This window comes from Gorilla gorilla, chromosome 7, assembly GCF_029281585.2.
Source record: "Gorilla gorilla gorilla isolate KB3781 chromosome 7, NHGRI_mGorGor1-v2.1_pri, whole genome shotgun sequence".
NCBI classification, from domain to species: Eukaryota; Metazoa; Chordata; class Mammalia; order Primates; family Hominidae; genus Gorilla; species Gorilla gorilla.
In genome coordinates, this window is record NC_073231.2 from 6525854 (window position 1) to 6546420 (window position 20567).

Consider the following 20567-nt stretch of genomic DNA (forward strand, 5'->3'; position numbering starts at 1 on the left):
TATTGCCTAAAGTATAAAGAAATCGAAGCAAATCACGTCAGAGCCTCTGCTAGATTCGTTCTTATTAGCCCACCTGGCAGGACTAGAGACATCCGAGGAAATATCTAGTTAAAAATAAGCTGTAAATCAGCCGTGGTACATATTAAAGCAAACACTGCCGAGTATATTATAATTTATCAACCCAGATGAACTTGTTCTGTCTGTATATAACCAAATCAAGAACAACTGTGCCGCTTTGTAAATTCTAAAGGATAATTTTGGAAATTTTTGTTGGGGTACTCTCTTCTCTTCGTTTTTTCTTCCCTCCATTTCTCCTTCTCTCCCATCCGTGTTTGCTATGCATTGATCTATTTTAGTTTTGCAGTTTTATAATTAAAAATTTAAAAACACTTAGAACACTTCAGAAAAACATGTGACAGGGAAACGCACAGGCACGTGTGTACACACTTAAATATTCGAGGTCGTTAAACCTGGACGCCCATCCTTTCCCTGTCTTCCACTCCAGAGTTTACCACTGTCTTGCTTGAAGTTGGTACATAACATTCTCTTGCCTCTTTTTTCCCCCTCCCCTCCCTTTCCCTTCCCTTCCTGACAGATTCTCACTCTGTTGCCCAGGCTGAAGTGCAGTGGCAAGATTTTGGCTCACGGTAACCTCCGTCTCCTGGGTTTAAGCGATACTCCTGCCTCAGTCTCCTGAGTCTCTGGGATTACAGATGCCTGCCACCACACCATGCTCATTTTTGTATTTTTAGTAGAGACAGGGTTTTGCCAAGTTGGCCAGGCTGGTCTCGAACTCCTGACCTCAGGTTATCTGCCCGCCTCGGCCTCCCAAGGTGCTGGGATTACAGGCGTGAGCCACCACATCCAGCCCTCTTTTTATTCTTTATCTGCCTAAGTAGTTCTATATTTTTCTACTGAGAAATAATTAGGTTGTTTCTAATTTTGATACCGTAAGTAGAATTCAATAAACATCTTTATTAACACCTCTTTGTGAATATTTATGAGAGTTTTCTAAGTGTAAATGCTGAGCTGCTGGGTGGAAGAAATGATGCGCCAGCTTCAGCAGGGATTGCCGAATTGCTCTCTGGAAAGGCTGTGAAGTTTCTTCTGTGGCCCCTGTGCCGCTCTGTCTGTGCACACAGAGGTCTCTGCGTTCTTGAACACAGCGGATGCGTGTGACTCGGCTGATGACTCTGGGCTGGCGTTATCCTTGTCATTGCATTACTCTGTCATTAGGGCTAATGACTTTTGATCTGCTTTGCTTTTCTATGTCGATGACCATCTCGCCTGTAAATAACAATTTCCTTTCTTGCTTTACAGTTCTCCTGAGTGTTATTTTTCGTGTTACATTCTCAGGTTAAACGTCCAGTGCAACAGCCAAGAGGACAGAGTATTGCACCAAGCACACCTGGGGGATGTTTCTGATGACGTTTGGCTAGAGTGAGGCTCCTGGTAACCAAGCTTCTGGTAAGCCTGGCAACAGCCAAGAGGAGAGAGTGTTGCAGCAAGCACACCTGGGGGATGTTTCTGATGGTGTTTGGCTAGAGTGAGGCTCCTGGTAAGCTTTTGGTAAGCTTGGCAACCTCCCAGAGGAGTGTTGCACCAAGCACACCTGGGGGATGTTTCTGACATTTGGCTAGAGTGAGGCTCCTGGTAAGCTTCTGGTAAGCTTGGTAACAGCCAAGAGGACAGAATATTGCACGAAGCGCACCTGGGGGATGTTTCTGATGACATTTGGCTAGAGTGAGGCTCCTGGTAAGCTTTTGGTAAGCTTGGCAACAGCCAAGAGGAGAGAGTGTTGCAGCAAGCACACGTGGGGGATGTTTCTGACGTTTGGCTAGAGTGAGGCTCCTGGTAAGCTTTTGGTGGTTCCACTCATTAGGATAATTGAGTTCCTTCCTGCTCCTAGTGGCAAAGAGTTGCTTGTGTTCATTTAAAAGTGACAAATGGTTGTTAAATTTCTTCAATATTTTATCAGAGCTACTGCAATACTTATCTTCCTATTTTCTCTTTTAGTCTGGTTAATGTATTAAATTATATTCATGGATACTCTTGTTAAACTATTGGGCTCATGATGTATGTATAAATAAACGTTGCTGACATATTTGCAAATATTTTATTGGAAATGTTTGCATTTATCTTTCCTGTAATTAAAGTTCTACCGTTTCTGGTTTGGGTATCAATCATAGATTAGTTCTTCCTTGAAAGTTTGGTGGAAATCACTTGTAATGTGATCTAGGGCTTATGTTCTTTTGTGGTTTGCTTTCATAAAAGGTTATAGGACTAGTTCTTCTTTTTATTTATTTTGAGACAATTATAATATATTTTAAAAATGATCATTTGGTATAGGTTTATCCGACTCATTACAATTGAATTTCCGTAGTATTGTCTTGTGATTTAAAAATTTTGTATTCTTTCTGCTGTCTTCAGGAGACTCACCTAACACATAGGACTCACATACACTTAAAAGGGATGAAAAAAGATATTCCATGCAAATGGACACCAAAAGCAAGTAGAAGCAGCTATTCTTATATCAGACAACCTTTAAAGCAACAACAGTTAAAAAAGACAAAGAGGGATATTATACAATGGTAAAAGGACTATTCCAACAGGAAAATGCCATAATTCTAAATACGCATAGAAACACCCATGGGCAGGTTTTTGTGTTAATATGTTTCACTTCCTTTGGGTAAACACCAAGGCGTGTGACTGCCGGATTGTATGGTGCAACTGCCGGAGTGTGTGGTGCGACTGCCGGAGTGTGTGGTGTGATTCCCGGATTGAATGGTGAGATCGCCAATTGGCATGTGATGCTGACCTACCCTTTTTGGCCATAGGATCCTGTTAGCACATCTTGGTCGGCCACATAGCCCAGCGAGCCTGGCTGAGCTGACATTCTCAGCTCTTCCTGCCCCAACGCTGTCTCCTGCCACTGAGAACTTCACGGTCTTTCAAGTAGCACAAAACAAGCAAACAAAAACCAAACTACTGAAGTAACAGCATTTCTAGCTGTTTGTAGGAAGAATTTTTCTATACTATCCTTGTCTGCCATTTTCCTCAAAGGGGAAGCATCAGTAATGTTTATGGGAAAGGGATGTGTGAATGTGTGTCTTTCATTAAGTAGTGGGTTTTTGAAGAGTGAGGCAGAGGCATCTTTATTCATAGGTCCAGATTCCTTCATGGGGGGACATGGTGCTTGCAGCAGTCCAGTTCTATTTTCTAGGCTGAAGACATGGTTTCTAGTAGCAATGTCTGGCATGTGTGTTCTTTAACCCTGATATGTGTCCAAGACACTCCCCAAAGATGAGCATCAGTTTCTGTATGGAGCTTACTTTCTAAGCTATCAAAGTGTATGTTGTTGAACTATAGGATTCTACTTGTTAGGTAATTTCCCTCCTATGTTGATAATGCTGTCCTTCAAAGGGACGTCTGTTCCCTGAAGCTGTGCTATTTCTGAAAGGAGAGCTGCGTTTTCTAAGGGGACACGAGACGGAGCAGCATGGATGACCTCAGATGAGACAGACCTCTGTGATCTTCCCATTTCTTTTCGCCATTCTGTATCTTTTCTGTACTTTGTACGTTATCTCCCATTCCCTTCAACTCAGTTCAGGAGAAGTTCTGGGACCTGTCGGATGTTAAGTCCCGCTCCCCTCAACTCAGTTCGGGAGAGGTTCTGGGGACCTGTCCAACGTTAACCCCCACTCCCCTCAACTCGGTTCAGGAGAGGTTCTGGGGACCTGTCGGATGTTAAGCCCCGCTCCCCTCAACTCAGTTCACGAGAGGTTCTGGGGACCTGTCGGATGTTAGGCCCCGCTCCCCTCAACTCAGTTCACGAGAGGTTCTGGGGACCTGTCGGATGTTAGGCCCCGCTCCCCTCAACTCAGTTCAGGAGAGGTTCTGGGACCTGTCTGAGCAGCCTCTGTGCCTCAGGGTGGCAGGATTGTAGCCCCTGGGAGGAGGGGTCAGTCAGACCAGGAGAACCTGGCTCTCAGCTCACTGTTGGTTCCTCATGTAACTGCTTTCACAGAACCATGTGTCTTTGGAATACCATCTGCCAGATTTTACTGGGTCTCTCACCTGAAAAGATCCCTATTTAGAGGACAACATGAAGAAGCTGAAAAGCGTTAGAATTCAAATCCATCTCCATCTGTCCTGCTTATCTCATTCATGCCCTGCCCACATTTAGGGCTGGGAAAGACTAATTTTTTTCGTATATGTGCTTTTTTCCCCCATGTTTTGAATCTATTTTCCTGAAGTTTCACTTCTATCTCCTGTATTTTTTTTTCTGGGAACATACTTCTGATTTCTATGTTCAAGCCAACCAGCAGCTTTTCTAAGATGATGTTGTCTCAAGTTAATCTGATAAAGAAAATGGGGTTTCTTTTCAAAACTGTAATCATGGATTCCATTGAGGTCTATCAATATGCTAACACAGTAATTGCTTTCTTTACAAACAAATGGCCATTTAAAACTTAATTATTCACCCTAAAAACCAGGAAATGGTCACCATGTGAGGGGATGCATATGTTAATTGGCTTGAGCGTGGTAATTTCCTCACGGAGTCCATGCACATAAAATGTAAAGTTGTTCACCTCAAATATATATGATTTTTATTTTTCAATTATACAATTATACTTCAACAAAGCTGGAAAAATAAGATTTGGTTACTATAACCTCAGCATCAATGTTTCTACCCAATTCCAGTGAAGAACACATCCTTTAGACAGATATGTGGGGCACTAACTTTCTCCCTAGTACCGTTCATTTCTCTTCTATCCTGTTTTCCCTTTATCTGTTTTCCTGTTTACATTTACATAATTTTTGAAATAATAGGCACTCTTGTGTATATATATATTCCAATAAGTGCATCTATTTCAAAAATTGTATAAATATAATTTATATATTAATAAAATATATATTAATCATATAAAAATATTTATTAATTATATAAATCTATGTAATATATATAACATTTGCCTAAATCTCATTATGGTTTGTGAAGACAGAAGATAAAGACCCAGTGATAATCCCACAAATGAACTAGATCAGCTGGTCTCAAGTGTCTACTGGACAACGGTGCTGACCTGGTGGATGAAAGGTGTTGTATTAGTCCTTTCTCACACTGCTCTCAAGAAATGCCCCAAACTGGGTAATTGATAAAGAGGTTTAAGTGGCTCACGATTCCTCAGGATGTATGGGAAGCATGGCTGGGGAGGCCTCAGGAAACTTACAATCATGGCAGAAGGCAAAGGGGAAGCAGGCAAGTCCTACATGGCTGGAGCAGGAGGAAGAGAGTGAAGGCAGGGGAGGGTGCTACACACTTTTAAACTACCAGCTCGTCTCAGAACTCACTATCACAAGAACAGCTAGGAAAAATGTACCCCTGTGTTTCAATCACCTCCCACCAGGCCCGTCTTCCAACATTAGGGATTACAATTTGACATGAGATTTGGGCGGGAACATTAATACTTAATGTAGCAGACAGAAATTGTAACTTAGTGTATCTCAATGATACTACTCAGTAATTGAAAATAAGAAGTTCGAGCTAAATGATCCATCTCTGAGGGAGCTGGAGGGTGTGGTCCTCCAGGGATCAATTGAGTTTTCTGCTCCCTTGAACACATTTGTTCTCGTTGATTTTTGTTGAAGGTGCTCTCAATCAACATGTCATTTGCCTTCAATTCAGACTCAAATATTCCCCTTAGGTGGCTTTAATTTGTGAGTTCATTATTTACTGTGGAGCTTTAGAAAACAGAAATGCCTTGATATTCAGGTATCTTTCTTCAAATATTTCTGTGACACATTAAGCACCAAAATGGCATTAATTGAACAGAATTCTATAAATATAAGTCATTTGATCAGCAAGCAGCTTCCCAGAAGTTGTTGCTGTCATATCTGTCATATATATTTATTCCAAGAAGAGCTCCTGCTATTATAAAAATTATGTAGAAGTAAACAAGAAAACTGAGATAAAGGAGAAATACAGAAGAAAAATGAACGTTACTAGGGAGAAAGTTAGTGCCCCATGTATCTGTCTAAAGGATCATGTGTTCTTCACTGGAATTGGGTAAAACATTGATGCTGAGGTTGCAGTAATCTTGTTTTTCCAGCTCTGTTGAGGTATAATTGAAAAATAAAAGTTGTATATATTTAAGGTTTTGACCATAATAGGTGGTCAGTATTTCCCTTAGCCTGATTCAGGATTTGCACTCAAGTCAGCTTGTCTTGATTTTCAGTGAAAATTCACTCTTGCCTTTGCAAAGAAGAAATGTGATTTAGGTACCCAGCACAAAACAATAATATGAATCAGGGAAGTTGGATCTGTGAGAAAACAAAACTTTTCAGTGAAAGCATGTGGATATTCACGTTGACAAGGCTGGCTGCGACCTGGTTGGCTTTGTGACCAGGGCTGCGGACCCCTTTCTTTGGCCTCAGGCTCCTAACTGTACTCAGGGGCTGATGTCACCTTTTCCTCTGATTTCCATGAGGAATATATGAGATTGCATTTGTAAAATACTTAACTTGGGGCGTGTCACATGATAGGATCCCATAAACATTGCTTTTAAATAATTATCCTGATTGGAATATCAGACATTCTCTACGTTAGAAGAAACAAGTCACTAGTTGCTAAAAGTCAATGGAAACTTGAGAACTGAAATATTTAGATATATTTATATTTTATTTTAGATTCAGGGTATTTGGTTGATGCTTACTACAAGTTTACCTGGGTGTGTGGTTGAACTTGCTCCTTATGAAAATAGGAGCAAGAAAGGGAAGAAAAGGAAGGAAAGAGTAGGCCAACCCAAGAGGACCTCCCTTGCTTGTGGGAGGTAGTGTCCAGTGGTCAGCAGAGCAGAAGGACTCCCGGGAGGGGCTGCACCACTGACATGCTGGCCGTGGAAGCCTTAAGTCACTCTGTGGTTGGGGTTCATGACTCCATGAGATGGGGCCTGTTCTCCTGTTTCAACTCTGAGAAACTGGAAGTGGATCAGTTCATGTCCAGGCACTTCTCTGGGGAAGCGTGTGCTTCCTTGAGCAGACCTGGGGTCCACCTTCCTCAATCTCCCATCAGCTCCCTTTTACACAAACACAGAGCCAACTCCGTGTCAGTTGTCTGGGGACTGAAAATTAGGCCACATATCCTCATGTCCTATAACCACATAACCACCTCCATGCCATAGGAACGGGTTATTGCAGACATTTGCATTGAGGTTGGATAGCTTTTTAAAATTAATGCAAATATATATGGTACTCCTAACACTGATTTACTGACCATAGAAATAGAAGGAAAATAATAAATAGTGTTTCTTCTGGTAGACTGTAGTAAGGGGATTCTCAGTAGAACACCTGTTACTAACCTGGGAACCAATGAAACCTAAGGGTTATGGAAATCTTTTTCATGGCTATTTTTTTTTTTTAACTAGGGAAAAGCAAGATTTAAGATAACACTCTTCCCAGATGTGAGTAAGCTGAAGATAAAGCCTTAAATATTTTCTTGCCCAAAAGGAAAAAAAAATGATCAGGTGAATCTTGTCTTTTTCTATACTAAAGAGATACTATTGCTGAAGAAGCATATCAGGGCTTAGTGCGGTCCTTGGCGCACTTGTAGGCATTGCCTAAATGTTCGCTGGGGCTGGATCACCTGTCTTTTCGAAAGAAAGCAAAAACAAACAACAGCATCAACAACAAACCACACAGACAGACAAAAATGCTTAGAGGCCTCTAATTCCACTAATTGAAAAATATAGCAGGAGGAAGGGTGTCAGGAGAATTGCAGAATGAGGCTCCTGGCTTTACCTCCTCCCATGGGTGCACTGAATAAACATCTACATGTGGAACATTTCCTCTGAGAGAATTCAGAAACTGGCTGAGATACTCCTACACCATGAGTCACTGAGAAAACATCTGCATCCAAACATGTAGGAAGAGCTGAGCCATATCAGGCACAAGTCCCTCCCCAAGCACTGTGCAATATAATCAAAAAGGAACCCCCAGCTCCCAACAACTCCCTGAGGAGTGAAAGGCTTCAACTACAGATATGCTGCTCCAGCTTTTATGGTTCCCCTGGAGGCTTTGTTTCGTAAGTCACCTAGCTCTAAAAGCAAAAGGGACTGGGCGTTTGTGAGCGTTCCTAGACCACAGAGAGCAAAGAGGTGGTTTTAAGTGAGCATTTGAGGACTTTCAGTGACAACGCACTCCAGAATTAGTGCAGAGAAGAGACTAAAATGCACGGCTCCCATTTTATTCCTGGGAGGGGCTTGTCTGCACGTACCTGAGAGTCAGGCTTTCACTAGCCTGCATCTGAGAGTCTACAGGGCAGATAGACAACAGGGTGTGAAGGAGCCTGAACAGGAATGGGTGAACTTTTACATCATCTTCCCTGGCTCATTCTAGTGATAAATCCAGATTCTCCCTGGAAGTTTTTTTTTTTTTTTCACAGATTGATTATCCCAAGTTTTACAGTTCCCACCCGAGGAACTGCCTCCTAAATTGCCTAGCTTTGGAAGCAAAAGGGACCTGGAATTCGCAAGTCTCCCTAGATCACAGAGAACAAATGTGTGAGTTTTAAATAGGTGTGCAAGCCTGTCCAGTGGCTACACTACCTAGGATCAGAGTATGTGGTCTGAATGAGTGTGCAGCCATTTGCCGCAGATCCTCTCCCAGGCTTAATGCAGAACAAGTGAGAGATAAACTCCAGCTCTCAGCTTCTCCCTGAGGATTGAAAGTACTGGAGCACACATCTACCACTCTAGCTTTCCCAGCTGTGTCTTGAGGGATCAGCTTCTATCCTGCCTATTGTCGGGCTGACAGGATGTTGCACATACTAATCTCATAAGGGCCATTATGAACAAAGCAGCTAGACAAGCACAAAGTTTTGAAAGGCACCTAGAATCTCTGATCAGGCTGATTGGTGAGGTCCATCTTCTACAAAAGGCCATTCTGACAAGAATGGGAGAGGTAATTGTCTTATCCAGTGCACAGAAACCAACACTGAGAGTTGAGGAAAATAAAGAGACAGGGAAATATATTCCAAATAACAAGATACATTTTTAGAAACTGACCCTTATGAAATGACCTCCGTTTTTATCACTGTTATTTCAGATTCTCTATTGGGTAAATCACTTATCTCAGGTGGTTATGTGGTTATACGTTATAGGAGGTGGTTATGTGGCTATAGGATATGAGGATATGTGGCCTAATCACTTATCTCAAGTGATTTACCCAACAGAGAATTTGAAATAACAGTGATAAAAATGCTCACTGGGATCAGGAGGGCAATGCATGCACAAAGTGAGAATTTCAACAAAGAAAGAGAAAATATTAAAAAGTGCCAAATAGAAATCATAGAGCTAAAAATACAGCTGAACTAAAATATTTGATAGAGGGCTTCAACAGTAAACAATATCAATCAGAAGAGAGAATCAGCAAACTTGAAGAGAGTGCATTGGAAATCAATCTGAGGAGAAAAAAATAATAAGGAATAAGGGTGGAGATAGCTTGAGGGACCTGTGGGACACCATCAAGTGGTTGCACACGTTACCGGAGTTCAAGAAGGAGAAGAGAACAGGGCAGGAAGCTGATTCACAAAAATAATGGCTGAACACTTCTGAGACATGGAGAAAGAAATAGAAACCTCAATCTAAGAAGTCAAACAGCAAGTCAGATGAATACAAAGAGATCCACACTGAGACACATTATAATCAAATTGCCAATAGACAGGGAGAATTTTCAAAGTAGTGAGAAAAAGTGACTTGCTGTGTACAAAGGAACTCTCATAAGACTATAAGGAGAAACTGCAGGCTAGAAGGTAGTGTGATGATATAGTCAGAGTGATGAAAGAAAAAATTACCTTCTGATCAAGAATAGTATGCTCAGCAATTCTGCCATTCAACAATGAAAGATAAAGACTTTCTCAGATAAACAAAAGCTAAGGAAGCTTATCACCACTAGATCTGCCTTATAAGAATAGCTTAAGGAGTGGTATAAATTAACATTTTGCAACATTTTAATATTTTTTCTGTTTGGGTGCCATCCAATGTGAAGGCAAGGACAAGGTCTAGAGGTTTTGGAACCAGAAAGTCTTGAGTTTCAAAGACGGCAGCAATGTCAGGTATGAGCCAGGGACTCTCGTTTTCTCATCCACAGGATGGTAAAATTAACCACTCCAGAGTTTGACAAGATTGTTTGCTATGTCCAGTAGGTGGAACTTGATGGTTGCTTGAATAATCTAAGTAAAATGAGGATTTCCCAAGGAAAGGATGGACTTAGACTCTTATTTACATACATAATAATGTTTGAGTAAAATTGTCAATGCATGACAAAGGTGTGGTTGTTACCTAATATTACTTGCAAGGTCAAAGGGATGAAAGAATACATCCAATACTATCATATCTGTTCAAAGACAGAAAAATCCCACCAGGGTAGCAGAGATCTGGGCTAAGTCTCAGCAAGTTTATTTATATTCCCTTCAATGCATTTGGTATCTAGAATACGAAAAATATTCATCGAAGAGCTTTGTCAAAGTTATGGTATTATTTACATGTCAATTATGACAATTTAATTCATAGTTCCATTGAACAGCTCATTTTTTGGTCAAGTTTCTACAATTTCAGTTTAATAAATGTTTGCACATTATTTGAGAATAGCGGGTTAAAAAAGTGTTATTTTCTGAGTACCTACACTCATTGAGGAACTGTAAGGCTATGCAGTGCCTTGCCCCTGGGAACTTGCTGTAATCATTGGCAGATGCAGTACTTTGGCGTTCTGAGGAATTTCTGCACCTTCCTGTTCAGGATCTAGCCTTGTCACAAAGCCATCCACCATCACCTGGCCATGGCAAGATCTCTTTTTGTTGAATCGTTGTCTCTTCTTTTAAATATTTAATGTGTGTGTGTGTTTTCCATATAAATTTGGTATTTATTATAGGTTCTGAAACATCATTATTTGTAAAAGGGTCTATGGGATAAGAAACTTGACATGTTTTTGTTCTTGATTTTAAATAGCTTTTAGAATCTTTTCTTCTGGTTACTTCATATCCCACCTGGCAGAACATCTTAGGATTATGAGTTTAATTAAAACACGATGCAACACCATATACGGCCTGTAACAATTAACCTAATCAGTTTTACAATTGATACCTTGTAATTATCTCTCTCATGCTTATAATATTCTTTCTGAAAGGCTAACTTATCTTATTTCTTTAACATTAGACCTGATGACACCCAATTAGCAAGGGCTGATTTGGTCAAGGAGTTAAAAACAAGTAAAGCATCCTTTCAGGTGAGAGAAGTAAATTCTTAAACTATAAAACATGAGCTGAACACAAGCAGTAGAATGTCCAGCACGCATGGCGACTGAAACATCAGTTTTCAGTGGAGTGAGGTCTAGTTTGTCGTATACACAGGCACAGCAGCTTGAAGATACTGATACTATAGTTGCTTATGTCAAAATTAGCCAAAACTACAAAGAAATTCACTGCATGTTCTCAGTTCCTCCCACAGCACATGGACAGTGCCAGTTCCTGGACAAGCCACGTGTAGTGCTCTGAGCTCTCCCTCCCACAGTCTCAGGGAAAAGTGCTCTCCTGAGCCCAAAGCTTCATTGTCCCCACCACAAATTTCAGGAAGCAGACATTTGCAAAGCTGCCTTGAAGTTGGGGCTTCCCCACCATTCTTTTCCCCTTGCCTTTTCCTTCTAGTGGCCCAGGCAGTGGGGCTGGGGCGGGGGCTGGGGGGAGGAAGGGAGGCCAGTGGTCACTTCCTTTTGCTGACCTCCTGAGGCCGGTTAACCCACAAGCCCGTGCCCCCCTTCAGGGAACAGCCTCCAGCCTTTTTTCTTCCTTCCTCCCCCAATCACGGGCTTACATGGTGTCCTACTTTGGAATAGGAAGAATGGTATTTATAGCATCAGTTCTTTGCCTCATTTGACCTTATCCACCATGTTGCTGTTTGAGGCACTTTATCATTTATTCCTCATAACAAAGCCCCTCTCTCTAGTTGGGAGGTAGGTACGTGAAAAATCAAGGAGGTAACATACTAAGAGGGGTGTCACAGCAGAAGTACAGAATAGAGCCTCAGAAGCAAGGATGCAGGAGGCAGTAACCTCGAGGCAGGCTGGCAGGGGAGACCCACCAGCCATTTACTTTGATGAGGTCTGTGAATGGTGACATGGTTTGCATAAAAAGGGAAAGGGTAAATAATTATCCTCACATAATAAAAGGTTGGCTTTCCTGAGGCAAAGTGAATATTAGAACTTGGTTCTTTGTATAAATTTAAAGGCATTTCCTAAATACAAGAACACAAACCTGTATTCTCGAAAATGTTAGTGCTTGTGTCAAAGTATGTGGAAGTGAAGAAAAGAGAAAAGGAAGTGAGAAGTGCATGTGTGTGCATTATTATTAGAGTCCATGTTTTATTTCATGCAATTGTATTTGCCCTATAGATTTCATTATTTTTCACTATTTACACATAAATTAAAGCACCTATTTCTACATTATTAATATATTGTTTAAAAATCTCCTGTACTTTATTTAAATTTACCATGGATTATATCTACTATGCAGACAAATATTAAATAATTTGATAGAAACAGCTAATGAGTGTGCTATAATATTCCACTACAAATTTAAATTAATATACCACTATCATTGTATCAAAAGTTGTAGATGTTTAGCTTATATTGTGGAGAGTAGGTTAAAAACCATCCTGGTCACTCTGTGCTCCACCTCCAATCTGAGATACCATATTCATGTTCCTATCTTCCAAATACAAGGCTGGTATATCATGAAGATGTCTACTGAGGAGTCTTATAATAGATCAGAAAGTAGGCTTTTGACTTATCCTGATTCACATGAGTCTTGTTGAAATCCTAGTTCCTGGTTTAAACAGACATTAACATGTGAGACATCCTAGGTGCGAGCACTTGACATTGTCTACCCTCATATCCCCAGCAGCGGCATAGAATAGCTACCAAAATTGCGTTAGGAATTAATGAATTAACTTCCTTTTACTTCTGCATGAAGCAAACTAATAATTGATCCTCTATAAATTTCCATATGTTTATGTGTTTCACAGCATTTTATAGGTAAAATTTAAGGACACATTACATATCACCCTCATATTTGCTTTACATTTATTTGCATGTTTAATGCTTCATTTAACATTTATTTTTATAGAATGTATGCATTTACAATTTTTTACATTTTTAGGACATTGAAAGTAGTAAGTGCTTATTGTAAAAAAATTTTTAGAGTGATGAAGATTAATTTCCTGCTTAATTTTATTCCAGTTCTCTCTCGTACTCTCTTTCTCAACTCAAACTTGGTAACCAATGGTAAAAAATTGGTTTATATTTTTCAACTTAGGTGTGGATGACTAATAACATCTTAAATATTCTATTATATATCTATCTAATCTACTATCCATCCATCTATCCATCTATCTGACTATTATCCATCCATTCATCCATCCATTTATCCATCCATCTACTATCTATCATCTATCTATCCACTATCTATCATCTATCTATTGATCTGTCTATCTATATCAGCTATAATATATTATTCAACCACCCAGTCAATCTATGCTCTCCCTCATTTCAAAACTGTTTAGAGGCAAATTTTCAAATAATGTGTGTAGTACAATAACATAAGGCATAGGAAAGTTAAGTCAAAGAGAAAACAAAGATGGACAGTTAAGAAATGAGCACATAGAAGCTAGTGCCCTGGTGAGATCCTACACAGTGACTAAAGATGAAAACAAATTTGCTTCTGAGCTCAGTAGCATCCAAAGGCAATAAAGGACGTGAGCAGGTATGAAGGAAAAGCTGGAGGGATCCTGTGTGCTGAGTGCTTGGATGTTTTCGGAAGTGCAACGAAAGGGAAAGTCGAGTTGATCTTGGCAAACTTAGAATATGTTTAATTAAATTTCTTAAAAAAAGCAATAAAACTGGTGGACTGGATTCACTTGATCCACATTCCCAGTGTCCAAAAGTATGTATTGAATGAAATGTGAGCTCCAGAATCATGAAATAAAAATGAAAGGTGACATATTTTCACAGCTCATGTGTTGTTAGTGCTAGCAGTTCTTTTAGCTGTTTTACAAATACTTGTTAATGTCTTCTTTGTTCTTATATATAATCTTTTCAGGTTGGGTCAGGACACCTTGTGCTTAATCTTTGTACATCATCCACAGGTGCCACTGGGACATCTGTGCAAAAACGCTTGGCTACAGTGCACGTCGGCAGGCAGACTATGGCAGCAGTACTGGAGACTCACTACCCCGGTGTCATGGTTAATGACGTCCCCACAGTGCTGAACAGAAAAGATTTCATACCCCACATGTGAGGGGTGAAATATTGTAAAACCAAACCCCACCAAACAAACTGAAGCTCTCCAAGTGCACAGCTCGGCAAAATTTACATGCATCACGCACATCCTCAAGGTCAGTTATAATCCAACTGACTTTGAGAAAGATTTGAAGCCTTTGATGAAACATATATCCAAGAAAGTAAGGGTGCGTGTCTCTTGGCGCCATAGCGGCTGCTCCCCCCATAGGTTGTGACTGGCATGACTTCAATGCTGCAGCAGATTATCTGGAGGGACGTCCCTCTCTCTACCTCCGCTTTGAGGCTTTTCTCACCCCTTGAAATGTTCAAGATTCCCGTAGGCTGCGGCAATCCAAGGAAGCCCTCCTGACCCCAGCATCCGCTGGGGAGACCATTGGGATGAGCTCAAGCCACAGGTTTCTGCTCCTCTCAGTTCATAATGGGGGGCCAGGGCTGGGAACCCTGGAAACCCCATCTTCCTGATGGAGAGCCTGCAGGAGCTGCCATGGGAGGGGGACCTGGATGTCCTCGCTGGCACCTTGGCCAGCTCCCCTCCTGGATCTTGTGGGTACAATGTTTCTGGTTGACTTCTCTATGCTAAGGCAGCTCCTGCTGGACCCACGGCTGCATGAACACTGACCCACATCCGCCATTCCTTTCCCTCTTAGCCTGGGAATCTACACCCTTCTTCCCCTTTAGCCGCCTGACACAGAGAGTCTGAGTACATGGACTTTCTGTTTTGGGTGCATTGGTTTCAAATGGAAGTTAATATTCAGTGATTCAGGTGAGTTCCCTCCAAGAAGACTCCCTTAGTGGTCTCTGTGGTGCTGCCTTTCCTCTTTTTGGGGGGTGGATCAAGGTTATGCCCTCAGTGGTCCTAGCACCTTTCCTGCTAGCAAACCCTGTCTCTGAGAGCAGTTGTGCCCTGGGATCCAGCAGGAGCTGCCGTGGTCTCTGCCCTGGCTCTCCAAGGCTGTCCTGTGACCCACATGATGAGGGATCAGCAGGGCCAGGGGATGTACTTGGGCCCTGAAATTCCCTGATGAATTGGACCTGGTTCTGGGGATTCTGGGCCTCTTCCTGGGTTCCTTGGTTGAGGGACACATCTGTTTATTAGTGTATAACCAGTAGGCACCTGCTGGCAGGGATGGGTAGGTGGCTGGAGCTTTGATGTGCCACTGTGGGCATTGACACAGGGGCTGGGTGAGGCCACACACCCGCTCTCCTGCAGGAAGCCACCACATCCAGAGGCAGAGTACGAGGATACAGACAGCTCTCTGGGAAAATATGGGATATCTGGACATTATGAAAATATGTTTTAAAGGGCAGTGGTTTCTAGATCATTCTGCCACACTGCTCCTTAACTTGATTTTAACTTTAAAATATTTAGTGATATGACTTGTGCATCTCCATGTCTACCCTTGCCCAACCTTGCACGTTTTATGAGAGGATATACAGAACCATGCAAATCACTGATTTCCCAAAACACATCTGTGGTATACTTTGTGATCTTGCCAGGCATGAAGGAATTAATTGGCTGCAAGCTGTGGGCCAAGTGAAAAGAGCTAGGATTTGGTGTTCATCCACCTATCGCGGGGAACAGACCCAACTGCTGAGGATGAAAAAATGTCAAGCCAGGCAGGCAAAATTTAGTAAACCAGAAATGATGGTCTCAAATGACAGGTGGGATTCCAGGAAGCACTTAGTGTCGGAAATGTCTCACAGAGTTTCCCAATAGGCAAACTTGGGAACAAGGGCTATTGAGAGATGCATCAGGTAGGGGATCATAATAGACAAAGTGGCCAGGAGATATCAGCACCCCAACCCCAGAATCCCAGTACAAGAATTCCTGGTGAGAGGGTGGAAGTTGAGAGAACAATCATAAAGAAACTCAAGTAAAGAGAATAATACGTAACTCACTTGCAGAACTTGATGGTGATGTGGGAGCAGCCTAAGAACAAAACCATGACCATTTACTACATCTGGGCCATGAGGACCCGGGAGCGCTGACCGTTTACTGCATCCGGGCCACGAGGACCCAGGAGCGCTGACCGTTTACTGCATCCGGGCCACGAGGACTAAGGAGCGCTGCCAACAAAGAGTGATTCCCTGAGCATGGACCCGACTTCCCCATCTCACCTGGGATGCGAATGGTTCCAGACCCTGAGCACATACCTGGATGAGAATGGTTTTTATTTTGGAGAGAGGAGCATTTTTAGGGCAGGGAGAACAGGCAAGTTAATGATTTCTAACACGGTAACAAAACTGAAACTTGGGAACATGTTTATCTTCTAAAATTGAAATTGCTGAAAAATCAGCCATAAGAATGAGATTAACCATGAGCAAGGGTGAGATACCAGGCAAGACAACACCAAGAGACGAGAATAATGTGTCAGAAAGAGATGACTAGAATATAATGAAAGGTCACCTGTCACTTCAATTGATTTGAACCTTCTTGAGCGATAGACTTTTTCTGAAGAATGAAAATAGAATAATTTAGTAAACATCCTTTACTGAGGCTCTAATATTCAAAAGGAACTGGAATAGAAGCTAGAAAATGCAAGGTCCTGCCCCTAAAGAAGCTGTAGGCAGACACCTTCCCACCTGGAGAATATTTGCTAAGCAGAAAACGGAAGATGCTATACAGAAATGCACATATCTCAGTGTGATTCAGTCAACAACTACCTGGCTTGTCATCCAGTCATTCCACAGTGTTGGAATGTGTCAATGACAATAAAAAAAATTTAGACACATAGGAGCTAGGAAGCCACCTGACAAAGTCAGCTCTGGGAAAGCAGGGCTTTGCTTCACAGATGTTGTTAACAGTCACTAGGGTTAGGGTGAGCAGCAACTTCATTAATGTCAACTGGCAGGGCCATGACTGCAGGTGACTGGTTGCCCTGTGCTGTAAACACAGCCACATGCAGATAAAGCCACACTTCTGGTGTAAGCAGAGACAAACGGTAAGAAATGTATTAGGATAAATAATGATCTTGGCTAAGGGAGCATTACTTCTTTCATGCCATTATAGCTTATTCCTCTTGAATGTTCTGCACTTCTATTACTCCATCCCCAACTCTAAAATGCTCCTTAAACCAACTGAAGAGTGAAAATGCGCTGTTATTTAGCAGTTAGATAGTAACAACCTGGCTAGCCAAGCAAAGTCTTGAAGATTAAAGTGCCCATAAGTAACTTACATCCCACCAAAGCAGAAATCTGAACTCTAAGCTCCTTTTCTCAAGATGTGTGGAAGGCATTTGTAAGCCAGGATGTCATGTGTGTGTGGTGGGGGAGAATTTTGGCCACCTGATCTTCATGCACTCTTGAACCTGCAATCATGAATAGAAGAAAGCTGTACACCTTGGTATTTACTTCTGAAAGGCGGATCCCTGTTCTAGGGTTAGAATTAGGATTAGAAGAAGGCATTTAGAAAATGGATGAAAATAAATGTAAAAGGTCCAGTAGAGATTGATGACGGAATTCTCCAGAATTTTGCAATAATAGCTATTTAAAAATAGACAATAGTTTTGCTAAGATAAAAGAATTACCAATTTATAATTCCACCTCTTCTACCAATTATGTCACAATTAATTTTATTATTGAATCCATAATGTACAGTCATCTGTGTTTTTATGGGAGCTGTAACGTGTATGTGTTCTGTGCTTCCAACTAGTTTTTCACTTCACAATGTTGTGTATACACTTTTCTGTCTTTCTACAGACGTAACAATCACGCATGTAACAGAATGAGCCAGGCTACTCCATGTACCGTAATTTGTATTGCCTTTCTTCTGTCGTTGGAAATTCCTTTTCAGTTAGTTTTTTGCAAACTTATTTTTTGCTCTGGACCCTTAGGATTTTGACAGAGTAACAGGGATAGTCTGGTAATTTTCACTTATTTAAATAGAAATTTCTATTATTTAATTACTAGCAAAACTTTATGTGCAAAATAACTAGTCCAGGTGGTAGCGATAGTTTATAGTATGTAGATTAAAAATAATTTCGGCTTTTATTTTAGATTGAGAGGATATCTGTGCGGTTTGTTACATGGGTATATTGCATGATGCTGAGGCTTGGAGTACAATTCAACTTGTCACCCGGGAAGTGAGCATAGTAACCAACGGTTAGTTTTTCAACCCTTGCTCCCTTCCTTCCCTCCGACATCTAGTAGTCCCCAGTGTCTATTATTTCCATCTTTATATCCATGAGTACCTGATGTATAGCTCCCACTTATAAATGAGAATCTGTGTTATTTGGTTTTCTGTTCCTACATTAATTCACTTAGGATAATAGCCTCCATCTGCATCCATGTGGCTGCAAAGAACATGATTTCTTCATTTTTTTAGGGCTGTGTAGTATTCTATGGTATATATGCACCACATTTTCTTTATCCAGTCCACCATTGATGGGCACCAAGGTTGACTCTAGGTCTTTGGTATTGTGAATTGTGCTGCAGTGCACGTAAGAGTGCATGTATCCTTTTGGTAGAATTATTTATTTTCTTATGCATGTATACTAAGCAATGAGATTGCTGGGTTAAATGGCAGTTCCATTCTTACTTCTTTGAGAAATTTCCAGACTGCTTTCTACAGTGGCAGAACTAATTTACATTGCCACCAATGGTGTATAAGCCTTCCCTTTTCTCTGCCAGCATCTTTTTTTTTTTCACTTTTTAATAATAGCCATTCTGACTGATGTGAGATGGTATCTTGTGGTTTTGATTTGCATTTTTTCTGAAGATTACTGATGTGGAGCATTTTTTTCATGTTAGTGTTGGCTGCTTGTATGTCTTCTTTTAAGAAGTGTCTGTTTCTGTCGTTTTGCTACTTTTTAATGAGGCTGGTTATTTGCTTGTCAATTTGTTACATAGGGCCTATATATGTGTAGGTCATCTTTGGTGAGCTGCTTATGTTTTTGTCATTTATTTATTTGAAAATATCCTGTGAATGTGATTGTAATTTGTGCTTTTATGAACATTAAATGATTTTGATATCTCCCTGTAACAAACTCTAGAATCTTGGAAAGTTTACTTAGCAACTCCTTAGCTTCAATTTTCTCACTGAAGATGACAAATAATACTTATTACATAGGTTGCTGAGAGAATCAGTAAGAAAGTGAACATCTCGTCTTTAAGAGCACCTGGCATAGGATTTGATGATGAAGATAGTGATAATGGTGACGGCAGTGATGATGATGACAATAATGAAAATGATGATGGTTATGAGAATGGTGATGATGATGATGGTGATGGTGGTGATGGTGATAATGGTGATGATAATGATGGTGATGATGATGGTGGTGGTGATGATGGTGGTGATGGTGATGATGATAATGATGGTGATGATGTGGTTGGGATGTAATATGGTGGTGCTGGTGGTGATGATTATAATAATTGTGATGATAATGATGGTATTGATGGTGAAGGTGATGATGGTGGTGATGGTGATGATGGTGGTGGTGATGGTGATAATAATGGTGATGATGATGGTGATGGTGGTGGTGATGATGGTGGTGATGGTGATGATGATAATGGTGATGTGCTTGGGATGTGATATGGTGGTGATGATGGTGATGATTATAATAATGGTGATAGTGGTGATGATGATGGTGATGATAATGATAGTGGTGATGGTGAAGGTGATGATGATGGTGGTGGTGATGATGATAATGGTGATTATGGTGGTGGTGATACTGGTGATGGTGATGATGAAGATGGTGATGATGACGGTGATGATGGTGGTGCTGATGATGGCGGTAATGGTGTTGATGATGATAATGATGATGATGGTGATGATGCTGGTGATGGTAGTGATGATGGTAATGGTGATGATGGTGGTGATGATAATGGTGATGATGATAATGATGGTGATGATGATAGTAGGCATGATGGTGATGGTGATGATGATGATGATGATATGATAATGATGATGATGGTGATGATGATGCTGGTGATGGTGGTGATGATGGTAATGGTGATGATGGTGGTGATGATAATGGTGATGATGATAATGATGGTGATGATGATAGTAGGCATGATGGTGATGGTGATGATGATGATGATGATATGATAATGATGGTGATGATGGTGATGATGATGCTGGTGATGGTGGTGATGATGGTAATGGTGATGATGGTGGTGATGATAATGGTGATGATGATAATGATGGTGATGATGATAGTAGGCATGATGGTGATGGTGATGATGATGATGATGATATGATAATGATGGTGATGATGGTGATG

General features: G+C 41.0%; 1 long non-coding RNA gene across 2 annotated transcripts; it reads left to right on the top strand.

Annotated features, from left to right (window-relative positions):
• The first annotated feature begins 815 nt into the window (after positions 1–815).
• Positions 816–19341, top strand: LOC115935580 (uncharacterized). 2 transcript variants are annotated; one of them, XR_008668068.2, is made up of 4 exons: positions 816–950; positions 1357–1467; positions 14193–14441; positions 16252–19341. It is a non-coding gene; the product is annotated as an uncharacterized lncRNA (long non-coding RNA). The 2 variants fall into 2 exon arrangements; XR_004071187.3 differs by having other exon boundaries at positions 816–1467.
• Positions 19342–20567: the final 1226 nt, after the last annotated feature.